The 13277-nt window shown below is 36.2% G+C and overlaps 1 protein-coding gene across 4 annotated transcripts in view; it reads right to left on the reverse strand.

Moving 5' to 3' along the window:
• Window positions 1-1991: 1991 nt before the first annotated feature.
• LOC141720618 (putative pentatricopeptide repeat-containing protein At1g17630) overlaps window positions 1992-13277 on the reverse strand; it is a 32443-nt gene continuing 21157 nt past the window's right edge. For all 4 annotated transcript variants that reach the window (XM_074523128.1, XM_074523125.1, XM_074523127.1 and 1 more), the window contains 2 exons: window positions 2430-2600; window positions 1992-2321 (listed from right to left, as the gene is read on the reverse strand). The gene's annotated coding sequence lies outside the window, so the exon portion shown is untranslated. The remainder of the gene's footprint in view (window positions 2322-2429; window positions 2601-13277) is intronic.

The following is a 13277-nucleotide window of genomic DNA, read 5'->3' on the forward strand; positions in this document are numbered from 1 at the left end:
AAGAGTTTCCCACTTACTTGCATCTCCTTCTTTGCTGCATTAGATTGATCCCTCACTCTTTAATTTTTAAGAAAAATGTAAAAAACAGTAGCTCAATTGAAATGGTTTCAGATTCAACAGAAGAACATAAAACCCTTGAGTCTTGATTAGTTTCAACAACTACCCTGGCATGCTGGTAAATGAGTATAAGACTCATCATGACCTCCAAATAGCTTGTCAATGACAGACTTCTTCATGACATATATTGATGCCTGCTTCATGTATACTACATATCTCTGAAATAAGAGCTCATTTAAAGCCTTTCCTATAATGTCAGAATTGGCTCTAATATCCTCCATTAACTTGGCTCCAACCCACATAACATTGCAAATTGGACTGCAAGTCTTCAAACCCCTACAACTATGCTTGTTTGGTTCAATTTTTTTGATGGCCCAAGCAACTCCATTACTTAGCTTGCTGGTATGGAGCCTCCAGTTACACACCTCTGCTGAACAAGTGCATCTATACATCAGCAACAAGAACTGTGATAGCAAAGCTCTCTTATTAATGTCGTATATCACTCCATTTTATATAACCTCTGATAGTATTCATCATCATCATAGTCATCTATAAATTCATGCCACTGCCCAGGCTTCCATATCACTTTGACCTTGACAACTGAGCCATCATCAGCTTCATCATCATGGACATACTCATAGCCCTTCTCTCATCCTACATCATCTTCTGAACTCAGATTTAGGTCATCATCATCAAAATCCTTCTTCCTTTTACTTGATTCCCCCTCTACCTCAGCCTGTTTCTTCATCCCCTCCTTCGTTCCCTCCCTCTTCATTAACTATCACTATTTTCTGAGAATAGCTATACAACCCATATAAATATCAATTCTTTCTCAGAAATCTTCTCAAACATTAAATCTTTATATGTTATGAGGTATCGATAATCCATCTTATAGCAGTATGAGAAGCATGTATAGTGATATTTCAATTTCATACCCAATTTTTTTGCTTCATCTTCATAGTCGATGACAAGGTTCAACATATTACATTTATCGACATCTACCTTAAAATCAATTTCTTTACCCCTCCAATGAAATCTCAAGGTCTTAGTACTATCACCCATACAGCAAATACGTATACATTAATCACTCATTATAAATAAAGAGCGAACATATAGTACCAATATTATTGTGTGCGTATTTGTGTGTGTATAGTAGATTATGTATGAATGCATATCAAACTTCAATTAAGATAGATGTGTGTATATGAATATACATATAAGATAGATGTACATACATGTAATCGACTGATTAAGAACAATGTTGTGATAGAAGAGACTGATTGAGGAGATGGGTTTTTGATCGCTAAAACCCTAAAGAGCGAGACTTTTTCTTGTTCTTGTTTCGTTTTCAATTAACCCCTGTTCCCTTTAGTTAAACAACCCGTATAGGCCTAATTGCATTTTAGCCGTATTTTTATTTATTTTTAAACAAAATACACACTAATTACAGTATTAATAATGTTTACTTAACATTGATTGGACGGAGTGCCTGATTACTTGACTGATTACATTCACAGTGGTACCACCTCTAAGTCAAAGAGGTTCGATGGTACCACTCAGAAAAACCAATAACAAAAGGGTACTTTTGATAATTTCCCTAAATTCAAAATCATAGGATTTAAACATAATAAGAGCCATGCATATTATCAGGATTCTTTGCTTTTGCGCCTATTCAAGCTTAGTTTTGTTTCTTCTGCCAGTTGCGAGCACTGAGAGACGCGAGCGAGTCTGTGTATGCTCCTCACATTCACGAATTATGTTGTACGAACTCACTTTAATTTCAAATGCACACATTTCCCAATAATTACTTTCAGCCGCATGATGAATTTGTGCCATGGTTTCATCTGGAACGTGAACAATTGATACGGGTAGTTATGAGATAATAGTGGTATATTATTTTTAAAATATTAATGAATGACAGTCGGTTAGCTTCCTTGTTGAACAATGTTAAGGGTGTTGTACGATATTCATCCTCAATGCCGAAGACCACTTGTAACTGGACCAAACAAATATTTCTTAGTACCCACATCTGATTCTAACATGCTAATACGAAGAGAGGAGCTTACTTATTTATGCCCAAGCAAGCTGAAGGTAATTGTAAAATAGCATTTACTCCCAGCTGTCAGACGGAGCTCAAATATGCCCTCGAGCAGTGTTCTGAATTATTAACATCTGTTACCGATGTGTGCAAGGATGTGCCTCCTCGGCGCAAATTCTGCAGTAGAATATTCACTCACCATACGAACAGTGCGAGAAATTTTGGGCTGCAAATATAACACCACCCATTTCTTTTGAGGAACTATATTATTTTTGCCTTGCAAAGAAAAAGTACCAGCTGCAAAGTAGTCCTGCAACATTAAAATGATGTTTACCTGAGATTTTTTAACCAACAGCCCAAAGATGACAAGAAAGATAGCTGCATCCCGTGCCACTGCCAGTGAGGCCCGGAACTGGTATGACATGTCTTCCCATAAGATCACTCCCATTTTTTCATTCCTCCTGGGACAAGTTGCAGGGGGTGGTAGGAAAATTTGATAAACTACCTGGCACATGAAAAAAGGAGATAGATTAAAAGAAAGTTATTAGGCTAATAAAACCTGACTGATATAGGGAATGTTTTTAAGGAAAGAGAACAAAGAAGTTATTAGGCTGATAAATCCTGATTTAGGGAATGCAATCAAGAAAATCATATTCACATGATACGTGCTCTGTATAATTGCAATGTAAGCACTTTACATATTCGTTGGCAACTAAATTATATATAACAACCACTGAATTATTAGTCATTTTCCTAATTACCAAAAGTCAATGATGGGTAAAATTAATTGATCTGATAATACTGATTTCGCTAAAATATTATTTGTAAGATATACGTTAGCTAGTCGCAGGTCGACCACAATTACAAAGGATTTTTTAAATCTTGACATGGTTCAACCCAGCTGCTTAGGAGGCGTAGAACAAACCATAAAGTCTCCTAGTTCCTCTGGTATCCCGGAGAAATTCAACATTTTAGCCCTTCCTCCTACACCGGACGGGTTCTCCAAATTTTTGGTCTTCCATTCTTCACTTTGTACATTACAAGTGCAAGTTTAATCTAATACTACCACCTAATATAAGTGCAACTAATGTAATCAAGTATTTGACCTCATTGGGAAATCTAAGAGATAACAGAAAAGGTTGTTACAAGGACTAAGAAATTATAGACAGCTTAGAAGACCTACAAATAAGTTCAACAAACCACCAATAAGCTTGCCTGAGATGGATGCTGATGAAGAGATAATGAAGTTGTGTGCTCTTATGGTAAAATGAATCACAAGGATTGCATACAGAAAATTCAGGAAGGGAAAGAAATTTTCCAGGAAAGGTGCAAGTTCTGATAAGAAGAGTTTCAGAAAATCTGAAGGCAAAGGAGGGAAGTCTGACAAAAGAGATTACACAAATGTCAAATGCTACAACTGTGATGAGAAAGACCACATATCTCCTGATTGCAAGAAAGTGAAGAGTGACAAAGGCAAGGCTCTTGTCACAAAGAAGGAAAGCTGGACAGACACTTCAGATTCTGAAAGTGAGGTGAACTATGCCTTGATGGCAAATGCTGATAGCAGTTCTGATACTGCTGGCCTAAAGGTACCTCAAATTACTTATGCCTTTCATACTGATGATATTACTGAGTTGAGAAGATATCTTAAAACCATGTTCATTAGTTATAGAGATCAAACTTTAACATGTGAAAGATTAACTTCTGAAAATCTTGCTTATAAAAAGAGGAATGATTATTTAGAAAAAGAGTTAGTCATGTTCCATCAAACTCAGAAATGTAGAGATGATGCCTTTTATGTTAGGGATGAAGTGCTTAAAATGAATGAATCTCTAAAAACTGAGTTAGAAATGGAAAGAGGGCTTAGGTTATGGAGATGATAAGAATGATAAGGGAACCGTAGAAACTGAGATTCTGAAATTTTCCAGGAAAGGTGCAAGTTCTGATAAGAAGAGTTTCAGAAAATCTGAAGGCAAAGGAGGGAAGTCTGACAGAGGAGATTACACAAATATCAAATGCTACAACTGTGATGAGAAATGCCACATATCTCCTGATTGCAAGAAAGTGAAGAGTGACAAAGGCAAGGCTCTTGTCACAAAGAAAAAAAGCTGGACAGACACTTCAGATTCTGAAAGTGAGGTGAATTATGCCTTGATGGCAAATGCTGATAGCAGTTCTGAAGCTGCTGAGTTAAAGGTACCTCAAACTACTTATGCCTTTCATACTGATGATATTAATGAGTTGAGAAGATATCTTAAAACCATGTTCATTAGTTATAGAGATCAAACTTTAACATGTGAAAGATTAACTTCTGAAAATCTTGCCTGTAAAAAGAGGAATGATTATTTAGAAAAAGAGTTAGTCATGTTCCATCAAACTCAGAAAGATAGAGATGATGTTTTCTATGTTTGGGATGAAGTACTTAAAATGTATGAATCTCTAAAAACTGAGTTAGAAAAGGAAAGAGAGATTATCAGGACCTGGACTAACTCTGGCAGAACAACTCAGAATTTGTTAAGTAGTGGAAACTGGAAAGAGGGCTTAGGTTATGGAGATGATAAGAATGATAAAAGAACTGTACAAATTAAGCCTATAGTTATTAAACAAAAGCCAAAGGTAAAACCTGTTAAGTTTGTAGCTGAAAAGTCTGATACTGAGAAATCAGAAGTTAAATAGGAATTAACTTCTGACAAACTAAAACAGGAAAAGCCAACTGAAGTTAACGTAGGCTTAATGACAAAGAAGCAGTTTAAGTATAAGCTGAAAGATGTTAAGAATGTAAACAAGGTAAAGTCACCTAGGAAAAATAGGAATGGAAAGGAATGTGTAAATAAAAGTAATGATTTTAAGCCTGTTCCTAATGCTCCTAGAAAAGCATGTCATAACTGTGGAAGTTCTAACCATCTGGCTTCTTTTTGCAGGAAGAATAAAAACATAACCTCCTTACCCTCAAAGTCAGGAGTTAAGAGTCAGTCTGTTAGATATAGGCCACAAAATCCTTGTTTTCATTGTGGTAGTTTATGGCATTCCATTTATACTTGTAAGGAATATCATAGTTTGTACTATGATTATTATCAAATAAAACCTTCTTTAAAGAAAGTTAGCATTGTTCCTTCTAGTGTAAGTTCTGATACAAAGTTTGATAGTGTAAATGCTAATAAAAAAAATGTTAACATAAACTCTGATGCTAAAACCGCTGCAAATATTAACAAACTTAATAAGGCCAAATGATCCAAGCTAGTCTGGGTCCTTAAAACTAATCATTAGTGGTCTTTGTGATTGCAGAGCAACATGTAAAATATCCTAGTTCTGGACAGTGGATGCTCAGGACATATGACTGGAAATAAAGCCCTGCTATCAGACTTTGTGGAGAAAGCTGACCCAAGTGTTTCTTATGGAGATGACAACATTGAAAAAATACTGGGATATGGCAATATCAATCTTGGGAATGTCATCATTAAAGAAGTAGCTCTGGTCTCAGGACTTAAACACAATCTGCCGAGTGTTAGTCAAATCTGTGACAGATTATCATGTGGATTTTTTTGAAGAACACTGTGAAGTTGTAAGCAAATCTACATGCAAAGTTGTTCTGAAATGATACAGACATGGAAATTTTTATCAAGCCAAGCTTTCAACAAGTACTGATGGTTCTACAATCTGTCTGTTAAGTAGAACATCAATTGAAAAAAGCTGGAATTGGCACAAGAACTCTCTCATTTAAATTTCAACAATATAAATGAACTAGTCAAGAAAGATCTTGTGAGAGGACTGCCAAAATCAGTATTTGCTCCTGATGGCCTTTGTGATTCATGTCAGAAGGCTAAGCAAAGAAAATCTTCATTCAAGGGCAAGACTTAATCATCAATTCTTGAGCCTTATCACCTACTACATGTAGATCTATTTGGTCCAGTGAATGTCATGTCTATTGCAAAGAAGAAATATGCTATGGTCATAGTGGATGAGTTCACCAGATACACATGGGTGTATTTCTTTCACACAAAAAGTGAAACTGCATCTATCTTGATTGATCATGTCAAGCAACTGGATAAATTGGTCAAAGATTCAGTGAAGAGTTCTGCAAAGACCATGGAATCAAGCAGGAATTTTCTGCTCCTGGAACTCCACAGCAAAATGCAGTTGTTGAAAGAAAGAATAGAACTCTTATTGAAGCTGCACGGACAATGCTTGATGAAGCAAAGCTACCAACCTATTTTTGGGCTGAAGCTGTGCAGACTGTTTGTTTTACTCAGAATGTTACACTCATTAACAAGAATGGAAAGACACCATATGAGATGGTGAAGAAAAAAAAGCCAAATCTGAAGTATTTTCATGTATTTGGATGCAAGTGTTTTGTTTTTAAAACTCATCCTGAACAGCTATCCAAATTTGATTTAAAAGCTGATGAAAGAATTTTTGTTGGATATCCACTTTCCACAAAAGCCTTCAGAGTCTACAATTTAAGAACAAGGTTTGTTATGGAATCTATCAATGTCTCCTTTGATGACAAGAAGATTACTGAACTTGAAGATTTCAATGATCATGATCAGCTGAGATTTGAAAATGAAGACTTAAATTCTGATACTGAAAATCCTGACAGTCTAAATCCTGATACTGCAAACTCTGATGGATTAAACTCTGATGTTATTGAAACTGTGGTGACTACGCCAAAGGAAGATGTACCTGTGCAGGGGGAGCATACTGAAGATACAACCACATCTCAAGAAGCATCAGAACCTATAACTGGCTCTTCAAGTTCTGATTCATCAAGTTCTGATGAGCCAAGTTCTGATAATTCTGGAAACTCAAATTCTGAAGGATCCAACTCAGAGAGCATAATTTCAGGGGGAGTATCAGAAAATATTGATGAAGATAGCATGGATCATGGGGGAGCATCCAGTTCTAGAGAAAATCTTCCATCTGCAAGGAAGTGGACTAATTCACATACACCTGATTTAATAATTGGAAATCCTGACGCAGGTGTCAGAACTAGAACAACTACTTCAAGTGAATGTCTCTATAATTCTTTTCTTTCTCAGACTGAACCAAAGAAAGTGGAAGAAGCTTTTCAAGATGCTGATTGGGTGCAAGGAATGTAGGAAGAGTTAAATGAATTTGAAAGAAACAAAGTCAGGACCCTAGTGCCAAGACCAAAGAACAGATCTGTTGTTGGTACAAAGTGGGTGTTCAGAAGCAAAACTGATAGTGATGACATAATTACAAGGAATAAAGCAAGACTGGTTGTAAAAGGATTTTCTCAACAGGAGGGAATTGATTATGATGAAACATTTGCACCAGTTGCTAGATTGGAAGCCATAAGGATATTTTTAGCTCCAAGAGCATGGTATGAGGCTTTAGCTCAGTTTGTTCTGGAAAGTGGATTTAACAGAGGAACTATTGACAAAACTCTGTTCTACCTCAACCATGGAAAAGACTTACTTTTGGTGCAGATATATGTTGATGATATCATTTTTGGTTCTATAAATGACAGACTTTGCAAGAAATTTGTCAAACTGATGCAGTCAAGATATCAAATGAGTATGATGGGGGAACTTAACTATTTTCTGAGCCTTCAAGTCAAGCAGAATGAAGAAGACACTTTTATTTGTCAATCCAAGTACACCAGAAATTTGCTGAAGAAATTTGGAATGCAAGATTGTTCAAGTGCATCCACTCCCATGGCCACTGCAATAAAATTGGATAAGGATACTGGTATATCAGTAGATATTACTGATTACAGAGATATGATTGGCTCACTACTCTATCTAACTGCTAATAGACCGGATATCATGTATGCTACCTGTCTTTGTGCAAGATTTCAAGCAGATCCAAGAGAACCTCACTTAACAGTTGTGAAAAGAATTTTCAAGTATCTTAAGGGAACAACTGATCTGGGATTGTGGTATCCCAGAGAATCAGATTTTAAACTAATAGGTTACTCAGATGCAGATTTTGCAGGATGCAAAATTGACAGGAAAAACACAAGTGGGATCTGCCAATTTCTTGGAAGCAGATTGGTTTCTTGGTTTAGCAAGAAACAAAAGTCAATTTCCACATCAACTGCAGAAGCAGAGTATATTGCTGCAGGAAGTTGTTGTGCACAGATTCTTTGGATGAAGAATCAGTTACTGGATTATGGGTTAACATATTTTAAAATCCCTATTTATTGTGATAATCAAAGTGCTATTGCTATGACAGGTAATCCAGTTCAACACTCAATGACCAAGCACATCAGCATTAAGTACCACTTCATAAGGGAACATGTGGATGAAGGTACAGTGAAATTGCACTTTGTTCCAACAGATCAACAACTAGCAGATATCTTCATAAAACCACTGCGTGAAGCTACTTTTACAAGATTGGTAAATGAACTTGGAATGGTTTCAGGTTCTTTCTCTAAGTCTGCTTAGTTTATGATTCTATTTCATCAGACTTTATGATCAGTATTTACAGATATTACTATCTTTATGTATTCTGTGCTTAATTGAAAATTGTTTAAGTACTGATTGTTGTCTGATGTGAATTTCTACACTCTGATAGTGATATGAATGTTTCTGTGACTATTCAATCCAATGAGGATAATTGTGCTAGATGCTGACCTAGTAGTCTTTAATATACTAACAAGTCCCATATTTGAAGTAATTGTTTATGTGGAAATCTTTTAACACAAGTAAATTATGATATTGAGCTTAGTTAAGTTTACTTTGTCTATCTTATTACTAAGTCAAAAACTAGAATAACGATTCTTATCTGTTAAGTTCTGATGTTAGTAAATCTGGTGAATGTACTAAGTGTTGATAAGCCTCACTTATCAAAAGAAAAGGAAAAGAAAAAGAAATAAAAATCAGGTACTCCTTTGAGATCTAGAGTAAAAATGTGGAAGGGAAGACCCAAGTGCATTGCTGGTATTAAGTAATATGCATCAGAAAAGCAAAATAAATATTTTTCTTAGTGACTTTTCACACTCTATGATTACTGGAGAAATACTCTGATAATAGCATAAATTCTGATAAGCAGTCGTGACTCACTTATACTGAGAAGCCACTGTAAAATGGAATTTCAAAAGATGCATAAAATGAGCACAAAACAGTTGAGATGGATTCATGCATGAACTCATTCTAAAGTAGCCTTCAGAATCATGACAGATTTTGAGCAAAGTTCTTAGTTATGCCTTATTTCTAAGATATACTGAAGTGAATTAGACTTTAATCTTTATCTGATATTTAGCTTACTGCACATACATATACTCCATATGAATGATGAAAATTAATGTGGTGATAAATGTTGTTTTAGATGAACGTTTAAGTGTCAGTTGCATAAATTCTGAGGACAAGTAATGATGGAAGTTCTGATGATTAAGTTCTGAAGAAACGAAATCAGAATTTGTGTGAAGAATTACAGAAATAGGCATTCACTTTTCGAGTTAAGGAATCATGTTCTGATGACTGTTAAGTTCTTATATAAGTCTAAGTTCTGATATTAAATTCTGATCCTTTACTTGACTTATTCGTGGTTAAAATCTGAAACAGTCTTATTTAAAATCAGAATATGTTTGGGTGAGATTAACAGTCAACATAATTTGGGTTAGTGGTACTCGTTTATGCACAATAATTTTTACTTATTTCGTGTGCGCATTAAATCCTGTTTTAAGCTTCCAATGGCTGTTATTATTCTCATCAGTCTAGGGAGACGAGGTATAATTATTTCTACCTGTAACCATTCAATTTTCCTTGTGTCTCTTGATATTCTATTGGTTATATAAACCAACGCCTCATTCCAGCCAACACATCTCTCATTTTCTCTCAAACTCATTTTTTACTCATAAAAAACATGGTTCATTTCAACTTAGTTCTGAACTCTGACACTTTCACTATCGAGTTGAGGTGTACTGAATGGCAGCAGGAATGGCATGTCACTGCCATTCCTGATGAAATCTGGGACTCAGTTCCCCAAGAGGTTCTCACAGACCTCTTGTTCTTCTATATGGACTATCATCGCCATCTTGAGCGTCTGGAAGAGGAAAGGAGAGAAGCTCTCCGACAGCAGGAGCGAATCATTCGTCTTGCTGTTCTCTTTGTTGAGAGTAGAGAGAAGAAATAATTGCAGCTATCTGTTTCTCTTCACCGTCAGCTTTGTCCATCGTCTTAGACTAGGACTAAAGCTGTTGATGTTAGGATTTGTAGTTTAGGACAATCTTGTAATTTTAAGCATGTAATTTAAATTTCATGAAATGTATTTTATCAATATATTAATGAAATTTTATATTTATGCAAGATTTTGTCTCTGAGTCGTTTGATATTCTGATAATATTATAAATGCTAATACTAACCATATTCCGATGACCTTTTTAGCTCTGATACAAATCAAGTTCTGATTCTGACGTGACAGTATTTATTTACTTGGTTTATTTATGGTCATTCTCTCATTGGTCATATTTTTACAGAATATTGGTAAAGCAGTAATAATAATTTATTAAGTTGGAACAGTTTTAAAATTTAAAATAAAACTGAACGTCCTTTATTAATGGGATTATTTGGTAAGTGAAACGGTTTTTCCTTGAAAAACTACATGTGATAAGTAATGATTATTGAATACCTGTGCCCATTAATTATCTTTTACTGCTGCATGTCTGACAGGTGTCTCAATGGTTACTTTTTCTACCGTGTATAAGTAAAAGAGAGAAAAGATTGTAAATTTTTTTATTTACTTTCATATTTTATCTCTCTCTTTTTACTTTTATTCTCTCTCATCTACTGATAATTTTTCATACAGACATTTTCTCAAACACCTTACAGGCAATTTTCTTTCTCACGAATTCTCATGGCACCCAAGGACATAATTTTTGATGGAGCTACGTTTGTTCCTAATAACTTCTCTGCTATTCTTAGCAAGTCAGAAGCCCCATCTGAACTTCACTTCATTCAGGACTTTCTTGCTAGTTCTGATATTGGGTATGCTCTGACTGAACCCGAAATAGTCTCTGGTACTCAAGTACTGGAGTTTTGGAGAAGCGGTGTATATGATGATGGTGGTGCTCAAGGGTCCCCAAGTATTATTTTTTCATCAGGGGAGGATGAGTATGTTGTGACATTGTCTACGGTTCGACAAGCACTGCAGCTATCCGAGAACTGTGTCTATTGTACTGTTGAAGATCCAGTTCTTCAAAACATGATGGCCAGTCTGGGATATGAGAGGACATTGGCAAAGCTGAGCCAGTTGAAGAGATCTTTCATAAGGAGGAAATGGAGTTTCTTCTTTGATTGCATAACCAAGGCTTTTACAAACAAATGTTCCAATTTTGATGCAATTCCCATATTCAGCCAACAAATCGGGTATGCTCTCATAAATCAAACTGATTTTGACTATGCAAGTGCTGTCTTAGGCTTTATTGGGGACAAAATGAATGAAGATAGATCTACTGTTTATTTTGCTAGATTATGTCAGCTTATCTATAGTTATAGTTGTGATAATAAGCCCCGAAATGCTAGTGAATTAATTTCATCATTCAGAATAGCTAAAAGAGCTTTTACTGACTTATTATCTACTGATAATAAGAAGGTTGTGTTAAGACCCCTCTTAATTCCTTTATCTGTCAAATAAGCCTTAATAACCTATGATCCCGTTAAATACACTGCACTATATCCTGATGTCCAACCGTCTGCACCTCATCCATCAGCACCTACCACTTGTACTCAACCACCTCTAACTTCTCAATCTCAACCTTCAGATCCTACAGTGCAGCCTTCATCTTCCAAACCTAAGAGGACTAAGAAAGTACCTGAGACACAACAGAAGAGAAGGAGATTCATTCTGCGAGATGAATCAGATGTTGAGGAATAGGTTCCTGTATCAGAACATGTTGTTCTAGAAGTTGAGAAGGTCTCTTCTCATGAGGATGTTGATATTGGGAGTTTTAGGCCCCTAAAAAGGCTTAGAAAGCGTAATTCTGATGATACAGCTCCTACAGTCTCCTTAAAAGCTAAAAGATTCAAAACATTGGCAAAAAGGCCTGAAAATTCTGGTAAAGGAATGGAAGCAGCAGCTAAGGAAGGGGGTCAAGAATCTCTGATCTCACAAGACCCTGTTGAAGCTCACAATTCTCCTAGTGCTGATCCAGACCTTCATGCAACTCATCAATCTCCAGTTCATGCTGTTAACCAGGGGTCAAGTGATGAAATTGACATTCATAACTTGGAAGTGCCTCAGGTTTTGAATCTAGAAGCTCTACCAACTCAAGTCACTCCACCAATAACACCAATTCCTGATGCTGATTTTAATCCAGATTTGCCTACAACACCTTCTCTGCATCTAGATACTGAAGATCAGATTTTAGGTGAGCATCAGAATATGGCTGTTGATCAGAACATAGTGGAGATCAACACTTAGAGGATGATGTTAAAGCCTCCATAGCCTCTCATACTGTTCTTTTATCAGAGGATGATGAAGATGTTGACTCTGTAAGTTCTGATGCTGCAAATGTTGATGATACTTGTATTGCTGCTACAAATGCAGATACTGATGCAGCTGATCCTTCTGGACATGCACCTCTACAAGCTCCTTCAAAAGCTGAGATAGTCAAGAAGTTTGTTACAGGGGAAGCACCAGTCCCTTGGATTGAAACTCCTAGAGGACAAGAGTGGACTAAAGAATGGAACTCCGTCAGTTTTGTTCCTTCTGAAAAGATTCTTGCTCAGCACTTGGCAAAAGCTGATGCGATGCTAGTCAATGATGATTTCAAGACACATCTAAGAGTTACTGCACTTAGTACAAGGCACCTTCAAGGTCAACAATCTGTAACTCAGGCCAAGGTGAACAAGATTCAAGAATCCTTGAATCAGCAAGATACAGTTGCCAAGCTGGACAAGAAGATGTTTTTCAAACCTACCTTTGACAGAATTGCCTACATTGAGATAACCCAAGAGAAGCAACAGTCTCAGATTGATGAAATTTTGAAAAATCAAGCTTCTCAGCAAGATCAACTCAATGAGATCCAATCCTCAGTGGAATTGCTTGTCTCTCTTCTTTTACCTGTTGATGCCAAAAAGGGGGAAGGTAATTAAGTCCAAATGCAAACCTGTTAAGACACTAAAGGGAAAGGATGATGGTAATGACCCGGGAAACTCTGGAATGGGTGGAGGTCATGGTCAAGGTAAAGATCATTCATCAAGTAAAGCCGGAACTACAA

This window comes from Apium graveolens, chromosome 4 (assembly GCF_009905375.1).
Source record: "Apium graveolens cultivar Ventura chromosome 4, ASM990537v1, whole genome shotgun sequence".
NCBI classification, from domain to species: Eukaryota; Viridiplantae; Streptophyta; class Magnoliopsida; order Apiales; family Apiaceae; genus Apium; species Apium graveolens.